General features: G+C 42.3%; 1 protein-coding gene across 2 annotated transcripts in view; it reads left to right on the forward strand.

Moving 5' to 3' along the window:
• LOC107572165 (protein ELFN1-like) overlaps nucleotides 1-22,410 on the forward strand; it is a 122,773-nt gene that overhangs the window by 60,290 nt on the left and 40,073 nt on the right. For both annotated transcript variants that reach the window (XM_016258573.1, XM_016258575.1), the window contains exon 2: nucleotides 703-766. The gene's annotated coding sequence lies outside the window, so the exon portion shown is untranslated. The remainder of the gene's footprint in view (nucleotides 1-702; nucleotides 767-22,410) is intronic.

Below are 22,410 nucleotides of genomic sequence, written 5' to 3' on the forward strand. Positions count from 1 at the left end.
CTTGGAGCTGTACCTAAATTGTGCTTATGCTAAGGCTACTTTCTCATTCTGTTCTAATATAATACACGTTGAAATCTAAAACTCAAACCTTATTCCTGTAGACTGTTTTCCCATTTCCGTAGCTAATCGTCTTTTTGTTAGAATCTTTACATTGCTGTGCCGAACATTCATTAGCACGCTGGGTGGATGTGCAAGGAGCTCTCAGAAAAAGACGTACTGAATTAATGGAGTGTTAATAATCTCTAACTCATTAGTGTCATCTTATTTGCATAGCATATCATTGCATCTTTTGAGCAGTGAATATTAATTTCTAAAGGCATGAAGTATTGCAAGATATAAATAGAGGAATTATCCATGGGTAAACCACTCATCATAAAAAAGTCAAAGCACTGAAAAGCTGCTATAATATTGTCTCATATGCTCATATGTCTCATATGCTTCTTTTTAGGCAAGTCAGGAGATATAGCACTAATAGGCTAGGACTTTCATGGCTGCTTGACTATTATTATTAATTCATTTTTTGTCAGTTTAAAAAGGTTATTAAATGCTTTGCATAATGAAAGTCCATCTCACTTGTTGCGTTTTTGTTTTGATGTCTAAGTCATTGCTCGTACACATTCTAATGTGCAAAGTGATGTCACTCCTGTGTGTATGTGAATGTGAAAATAAGCCTCTAATTAGTTTTCTCTTTTTCTCCTACAGGGACAGGCCAACTACTGATGGTGGATCTCAGACATGCATGTGATCACTAGACAGTTTAACCGGGGTAAGTCCTCTTTGGAATGCCTCCATGACCTGAATAGTGGCACAGCGAGAGGCTGCTCTAAAGCCCCAGTGTCCTCCTCTCTGATTGGATCCGCCCCTTTTAAAACTGCCACTGTGAGTGTTAAGACTTCACATTCAGTTATTGCTCTGATTTCTGTAGAAGCTTTCAGACACTGAATGAACATATACCCATGTTTGAAGTATGATAACATATGTTTTTAGTTTGTTTCTCCTTCAGTTGTAGTTCTGTCCGCTGATAAAATTTAATCAGTTACATAATGTTCTGAGTAAATGAGCAAAATAATTGCATAAATTAGTGTTTGCCTAGACAAACCATCAAGTGACTGTGAATCAAAGACATTACATTATTGTGGCAGACGAGTACAGCATTGAATAGACATTACAAAAAGTGGCTTTGGAGTCAGTCTGCTGTTTGTTTTATTTCCGTATCACTGAATATCAATCTATCAGTCACCTAATATCTACAGAAATCAATGTTGCAACCAAGTTTGTTGTTTATTCCAAGGTAGATTAGGGGTTGTTCACACAGCATGTGTTCTTGGACTATTTTTTTAATTGTTTGCCTATGCATACATGGCTGTTGGTGCACATCATACTGTTTTTCAGCATCTAGGACCATTGACTCCACGTTTTTAAGACGCCGTGTCAAGTTAAAATGAGTTTAATTCTGTTTTGTTGTGTTGACTGCTTTACATTTTGGTGGTACTTCATGCTTCAGTTGCTCTGATGGTAGGAAAATTGATTATTACAAAATGTACAAATGGGGCAGGGGTAGTTAATTAATTAAATATCATTAATTGTTCCAAATTGATGTGTTAAATTGACAGCCGTAAACATTTAATTTATTAAGACTTGTAAAAGAACAATTGATGATAATTATTATTATTATTTTTTTTTTGGGGTCAAAAGCTTCAAAAAAGCACCTGGATATAACGTGTCATGCTGTTTAAAAATTCATGATTTTCCAAAAGATAAAGGCTATCATCAGACCTTTCAGTGCCTCATAAAAAGTTAAAAATAAACGAGTGCCATGATAGTATTCCAAAGCCACATAGAGGACGCTGAAAGTCTCAGATCTATTTTCATTCATGTTTTAATCATCTTTGTCAGTTACACTTTAATTATCATCACAGGCTGGATCTACAGCTGACAGCCTCTGTCCTCGTCTAGAGATCGATGACGTGGATGTCTACAGAAACCATTATGACAACTTAATTTTAGTAAGAACTGGCCAATCCTTTGATGTGTCCTTATAAATCACATTAAGTGGCAAATATGAAAGAGCTTTAATATTTGATCATAGTGAATGGCTCAGGCAGTTTAATTTGCTTAGTTCTTATGGATATTCCTCTAGACACCATTCACTTGCACCGTTTTGCCTCCAAGGCTATTTTCTGACAGCAGCAGCCACGTGTGTTGACTTCTTGCGTGAATCTGTCCGTTGAGTCTTGGTGCATTCATTCTAGTTCACACTGGCTGATGCAACCCAGACTGTCAGTGGGGCAATGCCAAAGCGATTAGATGCTGCTTTACTCTGCTTGTCTTCACAGGGGAGAGAACTGAGCGTGGACAATCCTCCAAATATGCACCAATTCATTAGCAACCTTCCATTCTCTATACTGCTTATCCTTTGTAGGGCTGCAGGACAATTCATTAAACATGTAAATGAATGAGAACAATGCAAATACTTGAAATAATATTCCAGGTTCAGTACAAGTTAAGCTCAGTCAACAGCATTTGTGGCATAATATTATTTACCACAAAAAGTAATTTAGACTTATTCTGTTTCTTAAAAAAAAACAAATAAGAAATATATATATATGAATGGGGCTCCTCTTATTTTAAGGAAACTGATTGAAGAGAGGAAATATTATTTATTATTTAAAACATATTTTTGTAGCCACTATACATATCCACTATATGTATCATAACATTTTTGCTGATATACTGTATATATTTTGTTTATTTTTGTACAGCTGACTATGCATAGGCTACTATATTGTCTATAGACCATATTCAGAAATATTTCTGCACATTCAGTGCCTGGGTGAACTGGATTGTGAAGCAAATTTTTCCACTGAAATACTGCGTACTACGTTGTGCAGTTATTTAGTGAATTTGCCTCTCTGTTTTTTTTACACATTAGCAAAAAAAAAAAAACCCTGCTTTGCAGTCGACAACTTTTTGTGTGAGGCTTTGTGGGTTACTTCAGAACCCAGAGGACGTAGACTGTCTGATGGGAGAGAGCCTTCAGAGGTTGCATTAAGTCAGACAGCTTGATTTGACTGACAGTTTTCCCTTATAATGCAAGGCATTTGTGAGGGGAATTTCTGAGGCAGATATTCAACATGTCCTGTCTGTCTGGAATCCTATTTATAGAACCCCAGGTGGATTCCAGATATACATAATATTGTCTAGCGGTGAAAATGAATGATTTGGTCAAATATTCAATAATTTATGAATTCTAGACCCATAAACAATGTAAATTGAACAATATTATCTGGCACTGAGACACATTAGCTCTCCCGAAGACCATCAACTTCATGAACGATGTGTGGGCTGCTGTACTGATGTCTCATAGACTGGGCTCCTTCATGGATATGGTGATACATAATGTTTTTATCTCTGTCTATCATCTGTCTCTCTGTCAGTCATGTTAGAACTACAGCAGAAACACAATTTTCAGGTTTGAGTAAGAAGGCGGCAGCATGATTGTGTGATATAAAATAGCTCAATAAACAAGAAGTTAATATTGAGTAAATTACATTTTTAGACACAATATAGCCAGTCATGTTTTTTTTTTTTTTTCAAGCAGCTGCAACACAGAGCAAACCACAGTAGTGGTGTTTTGTTCATGAATGTCATTGTTTTGAACGAATCCGTTGAATGAATAATTCAATAACTCACTTAAAAGACAGTCACTTGTTTCATTTTTTAACAAATTAGTTAAATTAATAATTAAATGACTGCTTCTTTCCTAAATGAATCGGTGCTTTTGAATTAATCGGTTTAATTAATTATTCAAATCACTCAATTTTAAAGACACCTCTGTAACCTGCAGAAAGAGTGACTGAAATGAATGCACAGACTGACGAGTTGCTACATTGTTTGGTAACCGTCCACACCTTACAGTTGTTCTAACACAGAGCAAACCACAGTAGTGGTGTTTTGTTCCTGAATGTCATTGTTTTGAACGAATCCGTTGAATGAATAATTCAATAACTCACTTAAAAGACAGTCACTTGTTTCATTTTTTTAACAAATTAGTTAAATTAATAATTCAATGACTGCTTCTTTCCTAAATGAATCGGTGCTTTTGAATTAATCGGTTTAATTAATTATTCAAATCACTCAATTTTAAAGACACCTCTGTAACCTGCAGAAAGAGTGACTGAAATGAATGCACAGACTGACGAGTTGCTACATTGTTTGGTAACCGTCCACACCTTACAGTTGTTCTAATGAACTATATTGCTTGGGGGATAAATCATTTATTTAGACTTTGAGGATTATTTAAGCATATAGGGAGCATTGATGGCTATTTTCATATTGCTGTTACTGCAATAATCCACTCAAGGCCATGTGCTGCAATGATTTTTACCATGGCTAAGAGGCTTCATATCATACCCCAAAACACCCTGTGGTAAAATCATTCTAACACACAGCCTCTTGTGGCTTATTGCTTTAATAGACATCTGCTCTGAAGCTTTTTAAGTCTCTAGATGCATTTCTCCTGAGTAATTCTGAATCCCAGTATTCTTCTTTGCCTCTTGGGCCCTCGCTCACTCTCACTTTCTCATCGAGTAGGCGGAACTCCAGACTGTTTCACATCACATCATTCTACTTTCTATGCACAACACTGTTTTTAGTGTGGAACTACATGGAACATATAGAGTTCATCAATGTTTGCGTATTGTGTGACTTTTTAAAACCCCTGAAGCCTAACATCTCCTCCGGAATAGGTAAATATACTTCTGCTGCGCCGCTAATGTTATTCTTCTCAATGAATCAGTCAGTCGCATTTCCTAAATGTCATCATTTTTATTTCCAGCTGAGAGGAGGCATCCCTCCCACAGCCATGGCCATTAGCTCTGCCATACAATCATTTCATCTATATGGGGCATGAAAAAGAGGTACAACGTGCTGCATCAGCTTAAAGCAAGTGTTCATCTCTAATGACTTACATTTAGAAAACTCACTGCAATGCTAGCTGAAAGCAGAGAGGATTACTAAAAACCAACTGCATCTCCAAAACTGGTGGCGGACGTGATTTCCTCTACTGCAGAGAGCCTACAAGTCTCCCAGTGAACTCCTGTGATGGAGGGAGAACTATAATGTGTTTTTTGTTTGTTTGTTTTTAATTTTATAATAAACTAGTCACTGTGGTTGCCAGAACTTTACCATAACAGTATGGTAACAATGATACAGACATAATGGGATAATGAAAATAAATGCAATCCAATGTCATGGTTAATGCAGGAACTTCCAGGAATGCCTCTTTCCCCATACATCATTAAACAGTTCATACATTTTACTCAAAACTGAAAGTGTATACATATTGCCATGTTAAATTCAGTGTACATTTTAACCATAAAAGGTAATTCTTGCACTTTATTTCAAGAAACATATAGATATATTGTCTTTTATTATACGGCTCTGTGGAATACTTGATTCTGAATGGGAGGTCGCAACATTCCGAGGTGTGTTATTCCTCGATAACAACCGGTAAAAGCTGATAACACAGGCTCATCCGGGTAACTGAAGTTGGCGCTAAACACTTGCTAGGAACAGTTTTTCTTCATGGAAGCTTTGCGTTTGGTTAGCTAATAAAATATTAAAACTCAAATCAATATTGTTTGTACAATTTGTTTATTTTGTAATCTGCGTTTCATTCAAAAACAGCTGCCGCCATTTTGCGATGATTTATTTTGTACACTGTAATGGATTATATGATAACTAACAAACAGTTTAAGTTTAAATCAATATCTTTTATCGCCATAATTATTTATGTGGTAAAATGCCATGTAATAAGTTGTATGACTGTACCTTATCTCTTAAATGTCTGTCTAGTTTGAACTTGCCGCTTGCTCGCAAGTGCTTTCTTCATGGAAGCTTTGCGTTCAAATATTTAAAGTAAACTCAAATCAATATTTTGTGTCTAATTATTTACTTATGTGGCAAGTAGCCATGTAATAAGCGGGATAATGTACATCCAGCCTGTTGTTATCATAGAATAAGCAGAAAGTTTCTGTTTTTCCTCAAGCTACCTTTTGTGCAATGCGGTTCCATGAGTCTACCATGTGTATTTACAGAGGTCACTGAGGCATAGCAATGACCTTCTGATTTATTTGAGGTGCCTTCATAAAGTAAACTCATGTATCCTTTATTCAGTGCATCAATCCTTTTCAAATGACAGAGAGAAAGGAAGGAGGAACATTTTATCAACAAGCAGTGCTGAGATCATGTGACCAGTAATGGTTCTAGCAGACTATCAGTTTTTTTGGCCAAAAATAACCAAGCACGCTAGCAACAAAACATCTCCATCAAAACAGACCAAGAAGTACACATATGTCTAGACATATCTAAAAGGATTTCTGAAAATAGTTTTCTTGTATTTCTACCTGTGTGGGAAATACTGCCACGATGTAGCTGCTAAACAGTTGCCGTGTTTTCGTCATGCTTTACTGTTGAGTGTCTAATGACTTGATCCTCAGACTTATTTGAATGGATTACCGTAGTAGATCTGAGATCAGCCTGTGAAGCACTTTTTTGGTTTAACAAAGGCCTCTCTAAAATTGCCCATAATTTGGAGTTGATCACAAAGCAGAGCTGTTATTTATATCCTACTGCATTGCATTCAGGAATTAATAACACACTTTGCAGAAAGCGAAGTCATCTATTGTAGAGTCCAGAGCTCTCACGTGGGCCGGTTCCCCAGCAACAGTCATTTCCAAATGGTCCAAATGAACAGTGCACCGGCGGACGAGCTGGAGGCATGACATGGCCCGAGCAGACAGCCCCATGAACTGTGCTCCATGCTGATGATAACATATTGCCTACAGTTGTGCTTAGACTTTAAATACCCTTTGCAGTTTCAGTATTGACTATAAGTATATTAAGACGTTTTTACTTGTTAAGTTACAAACTAGGGACTCAGCTTAAAAGGCTACAAACAGTCATTGAGGAAACATACAGTATTCAGAACCAAGGGTAACTTTGATGTACCTAAACAGGATGATTCAATGTGATTTCTTTAATAATTGTATTTATACAAAATATGCATTTCCACATGTACAATTGCATACAAACTGAAATTTACAAAATTTACAGCATCTAAAACTTAAGCAGTTTACATATGAACTTTATAAATGTACACGTTTACAAATCATTTTGTGTTTATAGAATATTGATTTTGTATAATTAATAAGTTGATTTTATTGTATTTAATTAATGACATTCATTAAATGTCAATGCCATCACATTTATCTAATGTATTTACCTTATTTTTGACATTATATCTGTCTAATTCTGTTATCTATAACTTTTGGTGCCATATCACAGTTGTTTTGAAGGATTCAATTTACTCAAGACTAAACTTAAAAATGTTAAACTGAGTGAAGAGTTATTTAATCATTATTATATAAATTGCCATATTAGGTATACATTTATGATACTAATAAGAATGAGATCAGGTTGGATGATTTGTGTAAATTCAGTTAATTTGTCTTGTAGAATATATGTACTGTAAATATCTGTTTTGTCAACTAGCTTAATCAGGGCAATACTAAAAAATACACTATATTACATGAATACAATACATTTTATATATACACTTATAAGCATAACTGCACAATTACAGCAATACAATCAGATATACAGCAGTACATAACAAAATCAGCACTAATAGTCAGCTTGCACTGTGATTTGTGAGAGCTATATTTGTGAAAGCTATATATTAGTTTGCCCCTTACATCTGCATGACAGAATAAATAAAGATCCTATGAGAAGGTGATCATCCGTTTGTAAGAGTCAAATGGCTGCTTCTAATGCTCTATTAATAATTAGAGTAATTAGAGCTTGCTTGTTAATCGAGGCTCACTCGGGCCGAGAGAGGTAATGATGAAGAAAATAAATGTGAGTCGAGGCTGAGAGGCAGCTGTCACATGTTCATTACAGCGAGTGTGACTTCTCTCACTGCCGATGCTGATGAGCACATGGAGCTCTTCCACAGACACTGAGCTCTCATCTGTGTCCTCTTGTCAAGGCCCGTACGGAATCTGTGCCTGCTGAATTCCACAAAAAGCTCAGAATTTAACGTAATTCCGAAGTTTGATGTTCGCTTAGTAAATATTTTGGTTCATTTGATAATGCTTGTAGAGGTAAATTTAAGAATCCCATATAATTCATTGGTAAAAATATGGAAAAGATTGTGTAATCTGTTCAGGCCTACTTTTCCCTTTTCATTTCAGACAAAAATCATGACTTACAGTACACAGGAAGATTCATCTCAGTGTGACCGTCAGATGCTCTCTGACTTCTTGGCAAGTGAAGTGATTGAGCGAAACAGGGCAGTAGTAGGATTTCAGTTTTAGTAGGGATCAGCCCCCTACCTGAGCATGAGCTGATGTGGCTCAGAGGAATATTTCTTGCCTTAAAGGGATAGTTCACCCAAAAATGGAAATTATGTAATTAATTACTCATCCTCAGGTCATTCTAAACCCGTAAGATCTCCATTCATCTTCGGAACACAAATTAAGATATTTTTGATTAATTCTGAGAGCTCTCTGACTGTCACAGTACATAAGGAGACTAAGGACGGAGAGGTAAAGTAAACAGGGTTCTTTTTTGAACAGGGGCTGAGAGAAGAGATGGAGAGCAAACGGGTTAGAGCAACAGTCTATTTAATGGAAGGGATCTAGCTCACGTGATGACGGGTTCCTTTCTTGGATCGGGCTGAAGAGGATGGCACAGAGACAGGTAGGTTTCAGGTCGGAGTCCGGGTTCGTGAGTCAGGTAAGGAGTAGCGTAGTGAACTGAAGACCAGACAAAGTGTGACTACAGTGACTGAGTATTTGAGCTAGTGTTCATGATCTCTCATGAATCCCTCCCAGTCCACGAGATACTCTAGGCAGCCGCCTCGACGCCGGGAGTCCAGAAGAGAATTGACTCTGTAGATGGTTTCCGCTTCAGCGATTTCGGGAGGAGGAGGTACGCCGGATTCGTCAGACCCTGTGGCAGAAGCAGACAGAGGGTGAAGACAGGGTTTGAGCAGTGAGACATGGAAGGTAGGTGCGATCCGGTAGTGAGGAGGAAGTTCAAGCCTGTATGTGACGTCGTTGATCTGCCTCCGGATGGTGAATGGTCCGATATAGCGGGGACTCAGCTGGCGGCAAGGCAGTCGGAGACAAATGTCCCACGTGGATAACCACACCCTATCTCCTGGCTGGTATCGGGGAGTGGGGCGGTGGTGAACATCGGCCTGAGCTTGGTGTCTCCGAACTGCCTGCTGGAGATGGACATGCACTGAGTCCCAGACCCTCTCGCTCTCTCTGAACCAGTGATCCACCGCTGGAACGTCTGATGGTTCTCCAGTCCATGGGAATAGGGGAGCTTGGTAACCGAGTACGCACTGAAACGGGGTGAGGCCGGTGGTTTGCTGCCTAAGGGAGTTTTGTGCGTACTCGGCCCAGGGAAGGTAAAGGCTCCAGCGGTTCTCATTGTTGTGGCAATAGCTACGGAGATATCTCACGATCTCTTGGATCTTGCGCTCAGTCTGGCCGTTGGACTGTGGGTGATATCCGAAGGTGAGGTTTACTGATACGCCGAGGAGATGGAAGAAGGCCCTCCAGACCCGAGAGATGAACTGGGGACCACGATCGGAGACGATATCCTCCGGGATGCCGAAATTGCGAAAGACTTGGTGGAATAACTGTGTTGCGGTTTCCGTGGCCGTGGGTAATTTTCTGAGGGGGAGAAGTTTACATCCTTTTGAGAATCGGTCGACAACTACGAGGATAAATGTGTGTGATTTGGACTCGGGGAGATCGGTGACGAAGTCGACTCAGATGTGGGACCAGGGCCGGTGAGGTATGGGAAGTGGAACCAGTTTGCCTTGTGGCAGGTGACGGGGAGATTTGGTGATGGCACAGACTGAGCATCCTTGGACAAAGCGCCTGACTTCTCGCGCCATAGCGGGCCACCAGTAGCGAGTTTCAAGGAGCGAGAGGGTTTGCTGGCTGCCTGGATGTCCAGAGCCCGGTGAGGCGAGTGGCTGAACCTGGGTACAGGCCAGGAGATGATGGGAGATCTTGATAGCCTTTTGGATGAAATTCTCCAATCCCACAGTATTGTCAAATATCACCATTTGGAGGCGAATGTCGGCATTCAGCCCTTGCCGGAACGTGGTCAGTAAGGCCACCTCATTCCATCCACTAGTCACCGCCAGAGTGCGGAATTTGATGGCATACTCGCTCACGGAGGCCTTGCCTTGACTGATGTGGAAGAGCTGGTCATGAACGGAGATTTCAGCCGCGGCGTGACTAAACACCTCTTTGAAGTGTGAGGTGAAATTAGATAGAGTGCGAATGGCCTGACTGTTACTCTCCCACATGGACTGGGCCCAGTGAAGAGCGCGGCCAGCGAGATGAGAGATCATGAAGGCAACTTTGGCGTGGTCATTGGGAAAGGCTTGTGACTGCATCTCGAAGTATAGGGAACATTGTAACAAGAAGCCACCACAATTCGCCGCCTCACCGGAGGAGGTAGTGGGCCGTGCCATGGGACTGTGGGAGGCAGACACAACGGGTGTACGGAAGGCTTGGATGAAATCCTCCAGTGAAGTGGGGTTCTGTGGTTGTGGCTCCATGGAGTGTTAGGGGTGGTCTGGTCTTCTGTCACAGTACAGAAGGAGACTAAGGACGGAGAGGTAAAGTAAACAGGGTTCTTTATTGAACAGGGGCTGAGAGAAGAAATGGAGAGCAAACGGGGTAGAGCAACAGTCTATTGAATGGAAGGGATCTAGCTCACGTGATGACGTGTTCCTTCTAGGATCGGGCTGAAGAGGATGGCACAGAGACAGGTAGGTTTCAGGTCGGAGTCCGGGTTCGTGAGTCAGGTAAGGAGTAGCGTAGTGAACTCAAGACCAGACAAAGTGTGAATGCAGTGACTAAGTATTTGAGCTAGTGTTGATGAGGTGGTGACATGTGCGGCTGATTAGTACTCCGGTGATTGTGAACGGGTGTGTGAGGTGATTGGGCCTGACGAGGCTGGACTATCCCTGACACTGACCCTCCATGGACAGCAGTGTAATTACCACGATCAAGGTCCAGAAACGTAGCAAGGAGATCGGTAAAATAATCCATGTGACATCAGCGGTTCAACCATAATTTTATGAAGCTACGAGAATACTTTTTATACTCAAAGAAAACAAAAATAACGACTTTATTCAACAATTTGTCTCCCCACCCTAGCGCCATTTTGGAGAGTATCCACTGAAGGCAAACAGCGTATGCTATTCTGTGTCAGCTGCGTCACACGGATATGTTTTCTACGTTGTTTACGTTTGATTTGAATGAAAACAACGTATCCGTGTGGTGTGGCTGACACAGAATAGAATACGCTGTTTGCGCTCAGTGGATACTCTCCAAAATGGCGCTTGAGTGACGCGGAGGAGACTGTGAACTGCTGATGTCACATGGATTATTTTACCGATCTCCTTGCTACGTTTCTGGACCTTGATCGTGGTAATTACATTGCTGTCCATGGTAGGGTCAGAGAGCTCTCAGAATTCATAAAAAATATCTTAATTTGTGTTTCGAAGATGAACGGAGGTCTTACGGGTTTAGAATGACATGAGGGTGAGTAATTAATTACATAATTTTCATTTTTGGGTGAACTAACCCTTTAAGTGCAAGAGGTCATGGATTTGAATATTTTCAGTCAAGTGAGATTTGTAAATAAACATTAATATTACATCTTGTTTGTCAGTAGATGTGTACCAGTATCCGAGGTATATTTGACTGTATTTATATTGTAATTTCATTGGAATGGAGAGAGCTTTCAGAAAGGGAAATAAGCTCAGATTGCAGCCACTGCTTTCAGAGAGTTATATAATCTTATAATAAGAGTGCTGACAGCTGAGGCAATCAAAGATTTTTAGGGAAGCTGAGATGAAAGAAGCGTTTAAAGGTGAATGCGTAATTTCTCTAGCGACAGCAAGCACAATTGCAAAATGAATGATTGTTTACAAGCAAGTTTTCCTGAAAACACCTCCCATTTGCTATTGGTTGATCAAACAAATAGCCCTGCCCCAACTACCATGCTGAGTGGTTGAGCCACTGTTGCTGTGCTGGACAGAGCAATGTTTTAAAAGCATGATAGTGTTTACACTTTTCTGAGAATCAGTGTTCTGATGGCTTACTTACAACTGTCTCTGTAAATTAAGCAGTGATTTTAACATACAAATTACAAACATCACCTTAATGTAGAGTTGGGTGATTATTCAAAATTTGAATAATAACATAGCCTAATCATACGATTTTAATGAAATAAATAAATGAGTGAAGTGCAGCACCCTTCTTTTCAGAGCAGCTCAGTTCACATTAAATGATGCTCTACACAAACTCATCGTTGCATGTGCTGTGAGTTTGGGTTGCCTATAATCAGGGTGCGATTTGTGAACAAACCAGAGGAAAAAAGTAAAAAAAAATTTTTATTTTTTTATTTTTTCCTTGAAAATATATCACAAATCACAGTGGAGCTATAAATATATCGATTATTTTTGTCAGCTGTTACAGAACATTTTTTACAATAAATATTCTGATTTGACCTTGAGATTAGATAACTTCGATATTTCACCACTATTTATGATACTTGGTTACAATGACACTTATAGTTCTTATTTCTTCCAGGAATGCAAAATCAATCGGGAGTTAATGATATTTTGAATATAATAACGAGACAAATAACATATTTAATCGCGTTTGCTTCCATTTATTCTCCAAAAGTGCGCACATTGTGTATTCACACATTTAATGCATATTTCTTTAAATAGAATATAACCATAATTTCTTAATGGCTTTCATAAAGACATTTCTCTGCCGATCCATTTGTCATTATTGCGCGATCATAATTCCCACCGGGGATAAAAAATAAATCAGCAGAGGCAGGGATACATAGACCCCCATCCCCCTATACAAATCGCACCCTACCTATAATGTTAATTTGGGAATGCAACATACGCCAACCATCCTTTCAAACTTGTAACGAGAAGCACTTATAAACCAGCTGTTGTCATCAAAAGAGAAGCTTTAAGGGTCCCCTGTTGTTTTCCACCAAAATAGAAGCTTGATGGTTTAAAGTTTGAAAATGAAGAAATTAAGTCAGCCACTACTGTTGTAATTTTACAATAAAATGATTATATATATATTTTTTAAATACTCTTTTTTTTCATTTATACATAGAAATATTGCAATAGTAATGTTTATTATTTAGTAAATATTTTAAACAGAATTTTAATATTTTAATATTTTTTTAATAGTCATATTTATATATAATCACAAAAAATATCACATTTTAAAACACCATCACTGTTTTTATCAGAAAAATCACAATTCGATGTTTCCTTCAAATCTTGCTAGCCCTACCGTACTACACACACAATATACTATTTTAGTGAAAGAAGGAATCTGCTTCAACTTCAGCTTTCATATAGCAAATAGATGTACATTTTGAGGCAAGTATGCTGATACACACTGTAATCTTGGGACAATGAGGTGGTTTAAAATCTAAAGAGAACACCTTGTCTTAGGCTGTAAACACAACAACGGTTTAAACTTGAGGCCACTCACCTCTAAATAAGGATGTCTGACCATCTGCCATTGCTTTTTATTAGTAAATTAGGTACAAAGCTGTAAATAAGACATTGCTTTGGCTTACAATATAAATGAACTCAATTTAATCTATTAATTGGTGATTTTACAAAGTTCACACCTGAATATAGACAGTATTGTTGGTCAATGCTTGCATGCTGAGACTTGAGTACAAACACTAGAGGCAAAGAGGCAAAGTAGACAGATTTAAGCCATTCACACCATAATCCTATGTAATCCTTAAAGGGCCAGGTAACTTCTTTCGCACACATACTTGACTCAACTTGGCCTTAAAGGGACAGTTCGCCCAAGAATGGAAAATCTGCCATTTGCTTAATTTGATGTCGCTCCAAACCTGTTTGAATTTCTTTTGTCTGCAGAACAAAGAAAAAAAAAAATATATATTTTGTTTTTGTACAAATAATGAAATACAATTTTGTTTTGGACCCCATTAACTTTCACTGTATGGACAAAACCTGACATTTTTCACAATTCAAAATTCATTCAATTTCAACTTTTTTTTTATTCGGTAGCACTTTATTTTACAGTCCTGATTCACATGCACATGCTATGTACTTACAGTGATTACGATAACTGGGTAATAACTAGGTACTAACCCTGAACTTACTCCTAACCCTAATGTTAATATGTGTAGTTCTTCATAGTCTATTTCCCCCAAAATGAAAATGATGTTATTTACTCACTTTCATGTTGTTCCAAACCTGTATAACTTTCTTTCTTCTGTGGAACATACTGTAAATGAATGTTTAATATATATGTTTAATATTTGTTCCATTCATTGAAAGTCTATGTAGTCAACATATTTAAGCTTCAAAAACTTAATAAAAAGATTGTAAAAGAAACCCATCTGATAATCTTATTGGCTATTGTGTTTTATTATTATTACCTCTGAAGATACACTGTTCCTTCATATAATGAACAAATTTAATACACATATAAACATTGAGCAACGAACATTCTGTAAGTACAGAGCTTACAAATATTACAAATGGTAAACAGAAGCTCAACCATACTTGTTTGATGTCCAAGTTGACAAGTGTGTGACACAGCTTCCATATCTTCAATACCACGACTGAGGTGCCCTTGAGCAAGGCACCGAACCCCCAACTGCTCCCCGGGCGCCACTGTAAAAATGGCTGCCCACTGCTCCGGGTGTGTGTTCACGGTGTGTGTGTGTTCACTACTGTGTGTGTGCACTTTGGATGGGTTAATGCAGAGCACTAATTCCAAGTATGGGTCACCATACTTGGCCACATGTCACTTCATATATGACAGGGTTCCTCAATAGGCGGCCCACGGGCCACATCCGGCCATGAGAAAACATTTTTTGGCTCGTGCTAAATTAAAATAATGTGGCATGAAAATTCAAATGCAGCATCAGACAGCAACATTAGTCTGACACCATGTCTACACTGGATGCGGCGTGGTGCGACACAACAAATCTCCAACAATAAACAAATCCCTCGTTCTATTTATGATGTACTGCAGTGTTGACAAGTCCGCAGTTTTCCCGTGGAATTGGGCTACTTACTTTAACATGATATTTATTTAATATTTAGCATCTGGAATGCAAATTTTACCAGGAGATAAACAGCTCCCCTTCAGGAACTCGAGCTGCGTCGAGAATCGCTTTGGGAATGCCCCTGCGTGACCGCGTTCTGAAGCACGTGTAAAATCAGTCCAATGGAGCAGCGAGACGTCATGAGCGGGATGACGTGAGCACCAGGAAGTATAAAAGCACATTTGGTAGAGCGCAAGTTAGCTTCTGCTCTTCAGTAGCGCTCTGTGTACGTGCCAGTCTTATTTACTGTTGTCTGTCAGTCCACAAGCATTCAAAAGAAAAGAAAATGTCATGGTCTATGGCGAGCGAACGGCATTACAGACGTTGTGTTCCTCCCTGCCCACGGTATCTGGCAGCAGGGGATACACACGATCTGTCTGTTGTTTGTTTAGGAGTGGAGCATGCACGGTCAGCTCTCGAGGGGGTTGATTGTCATGACTGCGAGTTACTCTCGCTGCTTATGCTCCACTCTCGCTTAGCTGTGTTTGATGAGACCGGCCAGGCTGCGGTCCCGCTGTTGCCGAGGCAAAGCGTAGACTGTTGTCGTGGGGATCGCAGGTGGATTTAGCGGAGGGATCCGAGATGGGCTCGTCCTTTTCTTGGTCCTCACCTGCTCGATCCACGGCTCCCTCTCAGGGATTGGAAGCGGTTTCTTCCCCCCGGAGAGAGAGCCAGGCACTTCATCTATCTTCCTCCGAGGAGGTGGATGTGATGAGTGTCGAGACAGAGAAGATTGTGGACTCGCCACCACAGTCCCTCGCATATGAGGAGCTCGTGGAGGTTGTGACTCGTGATGTAGCCAAATTAAATATCACTTGGCCAGCCGAGAAAAAGGACGCTCATCCTAAAAGTAAATTAGACGAGCGTTTTCTGAAATCCAGATCACAGCCTTCACGACGGGGCCTTCTGTTTTTCCCCGATCTCCATGCTGCTCACCTCTAAATAAGGATGTCTGACCATCTGCCATTGCTTTTTATTAGTAAATTAGGTACAAAGCTGTAAATAAGACATTGCTTTGGCTTACAATATAAATGAACTCAATTTAATCTATTAATTGGTGATTTTACAAAGTTCACACCTGAATATAGACAGTATTGTTGGTCAATGCTTGCATGCTGAGACTTGAGTACAAACACTAGAGGCAAAGAGGCAAAGTAGACAGATTTAAGCCATTCACACCATAATCCTATGTAATCCTTAAAGGGCCAGGTAACTTCTTTCGCACACATACTTGACTCAACTTGGCCTTAAAGGGACAGTTCGCCCAAGAATGGAAAATCTGCCATTTGCTTAATTTGATGTCGCTCCAAACCTGTTTGAATTTCTTTTGTCTGCAGAACAAAGAAAAAAAATATATATATATTTTGTTTTTGTACAAATAATGAAATACAATTTTGTTTTGGACCCCATTAACTTTCACTGTATGGACAAAACCTGACATTTTTCACAATTCAAAATTCATTCAATTTCAACTTTTTTTTATTCGGTAGCACTTTATTTTACAGTCCTGATTCACATGCACATGCTATGTACTTACAGTGATTACGATAACTGGGTAATAACTAGGTACTAACCCTGAACTTACTCCTAACCCTAATGTTAATATGTGTAGTTCTTCATAGTCTATTTCCCCCAAAATGAAAATGATGTTATTTACTCACTTTCATGTTGTTCCAAACCTGTATAACTTTCTTTCTTCTGTGGAACATACTGTAAATGAATGTTTAATATATATGTTTAATATTTGTTCCATTCATTGAAAGTCTATGTAGTCAACATATTTAAGCTTCAAAAACTTAATAAAAAGATTGTAAAAGAAACCCATCTGATAATCTTATTGGCTATTGTGTTTTATTATTATTACCTCTGAAGATACACTGTTCCTTCATATAATGAACAAATTTAATACACATATAAACATTGAGCAACGAACATTCTGTAAGTACAGAGCTTACAAATATTACAAATGGTAAACAGAAGCTCAACCATACTTGTTTGATGTCCAAGTTGACAAGTGTGTGACACAGCTTCCATATCTTCAATACCACGACTGAGGTGCCCTTGAGCAAGGCACCGAACCCCCAACTGCTCCCCGGGCGCCACTGTAAAAATGGCTGCCCACTGCTCCGGGTGTGTGTTCACGGTGTGTGTGTGTTCACTACTGTGTGTGTGCACTTTGGATGGGTTAATGCAGAGCACTAATTCCAAGTATGGGTCACCATACTTGGCCACATGTCACTTCATATATGACAGGGTTCCTCAATAGGCGGCCCACGGGCCACATCCGGCCATGAGAAAACATTTTTTGGCTCGTGCTAAATTAAAATAATGTGGCATGAAAATTCAAATGCAGCATCAGACAGCAACATTAGTCTGACACCATGTCTACACTGGATGCGGCGTGGTGCGACACAACAAATCTCCAACAATAAACAAATCCCTCGTTCTATTTATGATGTACTGCAGTGTTGACAAGTCCGCAGTTTTCCCGTGGAATTGGGCTACTTACTTTAACATGATATTTATTTAATATTTAGCATCTGGAATGCAAATTTTACCAGGAGATAAACAGCTCCCCTTCAGGAACTCGAGCTGCGTCGAGAATCGCTTTGGGAATGCCCCTGCGTGACCGCGTTCTGAAGCACGTGTAAAATCAGTCCAATGGAGCAGCGAGACGTCATGAGCGGGATGACGTGAGCACCAGGAAGTATAAAAGCACATTTGGTAGAGCGCAAGTTAGCTTCTGCTCTTCAGTAGCGCTCTGTGTACGTGCCAGTCTTATTTACTGTTGTCTGTCAGTCCACAAGCATTCAAAAGAAAAGAAAATGTCATGGTCTATGGCGAGCGAACGGCATTACAGACGTTGTGTTCCTCCCTGCCCACGGTATCTGGCAGCAGGGGATACACACGATCTGTCTGTTGTTTGTTTAGGAGTGGAGCATGCACGGTCAGCTCTCGAGGGGGTTGATTGTCATGACTGCGAGTTACTCTCGCTGCTTATGCTCCACTCTCGCTTAGCTGTGTTTGATGAGACCGGCCAGGCTGCGGTCCCGCTGTTGCCGAGGCAAAGCGTAGACTGTTGTCGTGGGGATCGCAGGTGGATTTAGCGGAGGGATCCGAGATGGGCTCGTCCTTTTCTTGGTCCTCACCTGCTCGATCCACGGCTCCCTCTCAGGGATTGGAAGCGGTTTCTTCCCCCCGGAGAGAGAGCCAGGCACTTCATCTATCTTCCTCCGAGGAGGTGGATGTGATGAGTGTCGAGACAGAGAAGATTGTGGACTCGCCACCACAGTCCCTCGCATATGAGGAGCTCGTGGAGGTTGTGACTCGTGATGTAGCCAAATTAAATATCACTTGGCCAGCCGAGAAAAAGGACGCTCATCCTAAAAGTAAATTAGACGAGCGTTTTCTGAAATCCAGATCACAGCCTTCACGACGGGGCCTTCTGTTTTTCCCCGATCTCCATGCTGTGGTGTCAAGATCATGGAAGAAATCGTACTCATCCCGTATTTACAGCCCCACAGTCTCAAATTATTCCAACATTGTGGGGCTGAATGATGAGGGATATGGGGCGATGCCAGTGGTGGAGCAGACGCTTGCGAGCTATCTCTCCCCATCTCAGCATCGTCCCTGAAGGCCCCAAAGCTTCCCACCAGGCCCGTTAGGCTGACATCGAGTCTGGTTGGGAAAGTTTATACGACGGCAGGTCAGGCTGGTGCATGTTTGCACACCATGGCAGTGTTACAAGCATACCAGGCTGACCTGCTCAGGGACGAGGAGGAATCTGACGTAGTAGACGAACTGCGTCTGGCCACAGATTTGTCCCTCCGGGCCACCAAAGAAATGGCCAGAGCTATCGGCCGTTCAATGGCAGCTATGGTGGCCACGGAACGGCATCTGTGGTTGGATCTGTCTGAAATGCAAGATAAGGACAGATTCTTCCTCCTAGACACCCCGCTCTCGCCCTACGGCCTTTTCGGTGATGCAGTCAACACTGTCGTCGATAGGTTTCAGGAGGCGAAGAAGCAAGCGGCTGCGTTCCAACGTTTCCTCCCTCGTCGCTCCCACTTTCACGAAGTGTGTGGATGCGGCTCTGGCTCCTTTGCGACTCCAGGGCATCTGCATACTCAATTACATCGACGATTGGTTGATACTAGCTCGATCGGAGCAGATGGCGGCTCGGCATCGAGATGTCGTCCTCGCCCATATGAGAGAGCTGAGGTTAAGACTAAACGCCAAGAAGAGTGTTCTTTCTCCAATACAGATAACCACTTATTTAGGCGTGGTGTGGGATTCTACCACGATGCAGGCATGTTTGTCTCCTGCTCGTATCGAGTCAATCCTCACGACAGTCAAGAGAGTAAGAGAAGGCCAGTCACTCACTGTCAAACAGTTTCAGAGGCTGTTGGGTTTGATGGCAGCGGCCTCCAACGTGATACCTTTTGGCCTGCTGTACATGAGACCCTTGCAGTGGTGGCTCAGGACCAATGGATTTTCCCCGAGGGGGAATCCGCTTCGCATGATCAAGGTCACGCGGCGATGCTTACGTGCCTTGGACATGTGGAAGAAACGTTGGTTCCTAGTTCAAGGCCCGATGTTAGGGGCTCCTTGTCGTCGTGTAACTCTAACGACAGATGCCTCTCTCATGGGCTGGGGGGTGGTCATGAGTCCCTGGGTATCTCAATCAGGGGGCAGACATCCTGTCGAGACAGGGGCAGAGGCCCGGGGGATGGAGACTCCACCCCGAGGTGGTGAAGCTCCTCTGGAGGGATTTTGGCCAGGCGGAAGGAAATGACACACTGCCCACTCTGGTTCTCCCTCATGCATCCAGCTCCACTTTGGGCTGGATGCCATGGTACAGACGTGGCCGAGGCTTCGTCTGTATGCTTTTCCCCCAATCGTTCTGCTCCCGGGAGTTCTGGAGAGTGTACGCCGAGATGGGGTCCGTCTGTTGCTAGTAGCCCCATTCTGGCCGGCCCGAGTATGGTTCTCGGACCTGGTGTCCCTCCTCGACGGCTCTCCGCTGGAGATTCCAATCAAGAGGGACCTCCTCTCTCAGGCGGGGGGCACCATTCTTCACCCCGCCCGGAGTTATGAAAGTTGTGGGCATGGCCCCTGAGGGGGCACAGCTCCTAGCATCTGGTCTCTCAACTGAGGTTGTTGAGACTATACTCCAGTCCAGAGCTCCCACCACTAGGAAACAGTACGCCTTCAAGTGGAAGTGTGACGAGAGGGGCGGGGCCGAGAGCCGAGAGCCGTGGAAACGGAGCGAGGCCGGTGGAGTAATTGCTAATGCGCGACACCTGCGCCACTCACCGGTCTCGAGTCTCACGGAGGAGCTCCGGAAGGATACAAAGGAGGAGTGACGACAGGGAAAGACGAGAGAGGACCAGGGCTGGATTTTATTTTGTGTTTTGGTTTCGTTTGTGCGCAGCAGTCGTCCGCGAGGGGCTGTCGCGCTATTTTGTGTTTATTTTATTATTAAAGTTTGTTTAAATGTTCGCCGGTTCCCGCCTCCTTCCTTCCACCCTCCTGAACCTTTGTTACATTGGTGCCAAAACCCGGGAGGAAGGAGGGGCACGCTGCCAGAGATCCCTTGCCGCTGGGGTGAGTCCGTGGTGCCATCGAGCATGGCGGAGCAGTCTGCCGCCATGGACGCTCGAGGCGGTGGGCTGGAGTGAGTTGCTGGGGGCGGACGAACTCGCTGCCGGCCGCCTGGGATGGCGGAGGAGCCGTCACCGTCCACTGGGCGGCGGAGGAGGGTCGTGCCGTCCACTGAGGGCTATCCAGTGCCCCCGCCAGGCATCGCGGAAGAGCTTACCCAGCTGGTGGAGGGCCGAGCGGCAGTGTGTCTGGGAACCGGAACCAGAATTAATTAATTAATTAATTTATTATTATTTTTTTTTTTAATATTTAAATAAAACTTTAATAATAAAATAAACACAAAATAGCGCGACAGCCCCTCACGGACGACTGTCGCGCACAAACAAAACCAAAACACCAAATAAAATCCAGGCCTGGTCCTCTCTCGTCTTTCACTGTCGTCACTCCTCCTTTTTATCCTCCTGAAGGTATACGTGGCGGCCTTAGCTGCTTACCACGCCCTTCGGGGTGGTCAGTCATTGGGAAGACACCCACTTGTAACTCGTTTCCTCCGTGGCATCCTGAGGCTGAGGCCGGTACAGTGCACTAAGATGCCCTCATGGGACCTGGCTGTGGTTCTGGAGGGCTTATGCAATGCACCCTTTGAACCCATAGAAAAAGTTTCAGTCAAGTTTCTCACTCTCAAGACTATCTTTCTCCTGGCTATTTCCTCACTTAAAAGGATCAGGGATCTGCAGGCACTTTCTGTTTCATGCCTGGAATTTGCTCCAGGCATGGTTAGGGCATTCCTTTACCCGAGGGTCGGGTATGTCCCTAAGGTACCCACTTCTTCGCCAGGGCCCATAGTACTTCAGGCATTCTGTCCTTCTCCGTTCCAGGAAGTAGGCCAAGAAAGGCTTAATCTGCTCTGTCCAGTTAGAGCACTGGACGCTTACGCACACAGAGCTGCCCCGTGGCGTAAGGCAGATCAGCTGTTTGTTTGCTTTGGTCTGCCAAAGAAAGGATCTCTGGCGACTAAGCAGACTATGAGTAGATGGGTGGTCGAGGCCATCTCACTAGACTACGAGTCCTCTGGCCTCCCGTCACCTATGGGGGTCAGAGCACACTCGACCAGGAGTATGGCGGCCTCCAAGGCTTTCAACTTGGGTGTGGCCTTGCGGGACATTTGTGCTGCGGCGTGCTGGTCCTCTCCGCACACTTTTGTCCGCTTCTATAACCTAGACCTGGCATCTACCCCAGGTTCCGAAGTTCTCTCTTCGTGATGTGCTCATCTGATACACACACAAGCAGGGACTTGGTGGTATGGCGCAGTGGGTATTCTCGTTCCCAAAGCGATTCTCGACGCAGCTCGAGTTCCTGAAGGGGAATGTCTCTAGGTTAAGTATGTAACCATGGTTCCCCGAGGGAACGAGCCGCTGCGTCTCTTTGCCATACTCCCTGCATCCCTCCAGGCGCTACTTCATCGAAGCTAACTTGCGCTCTACCGGATGCGCTTTTATACTTCCTGGTGCTCACGTCATCCCGCTCATGACGTCTCGCTGCTCCATTGGACTGATTTTACACGTGCTT

Source organism: Sinocyclocheilus grahami, unplaced genomic scaffold, assembly GCF_001515645.1.
Source record: "Sinocyclocheilus grahami isolate Dianchi unplaced genomic scaffold, SAMN03320097.WGS_v1.1 scaffold1709.1, whole genome shotgun sequence".
Taxonomy (NCBI): domain Eukaryota; kingdom Metazoa; phylum Chordata; class Actinopteri; order Cypriniformes; family Cyprinidae; genus Sinocyclocheilus; species Sinocyclocheilus grahami.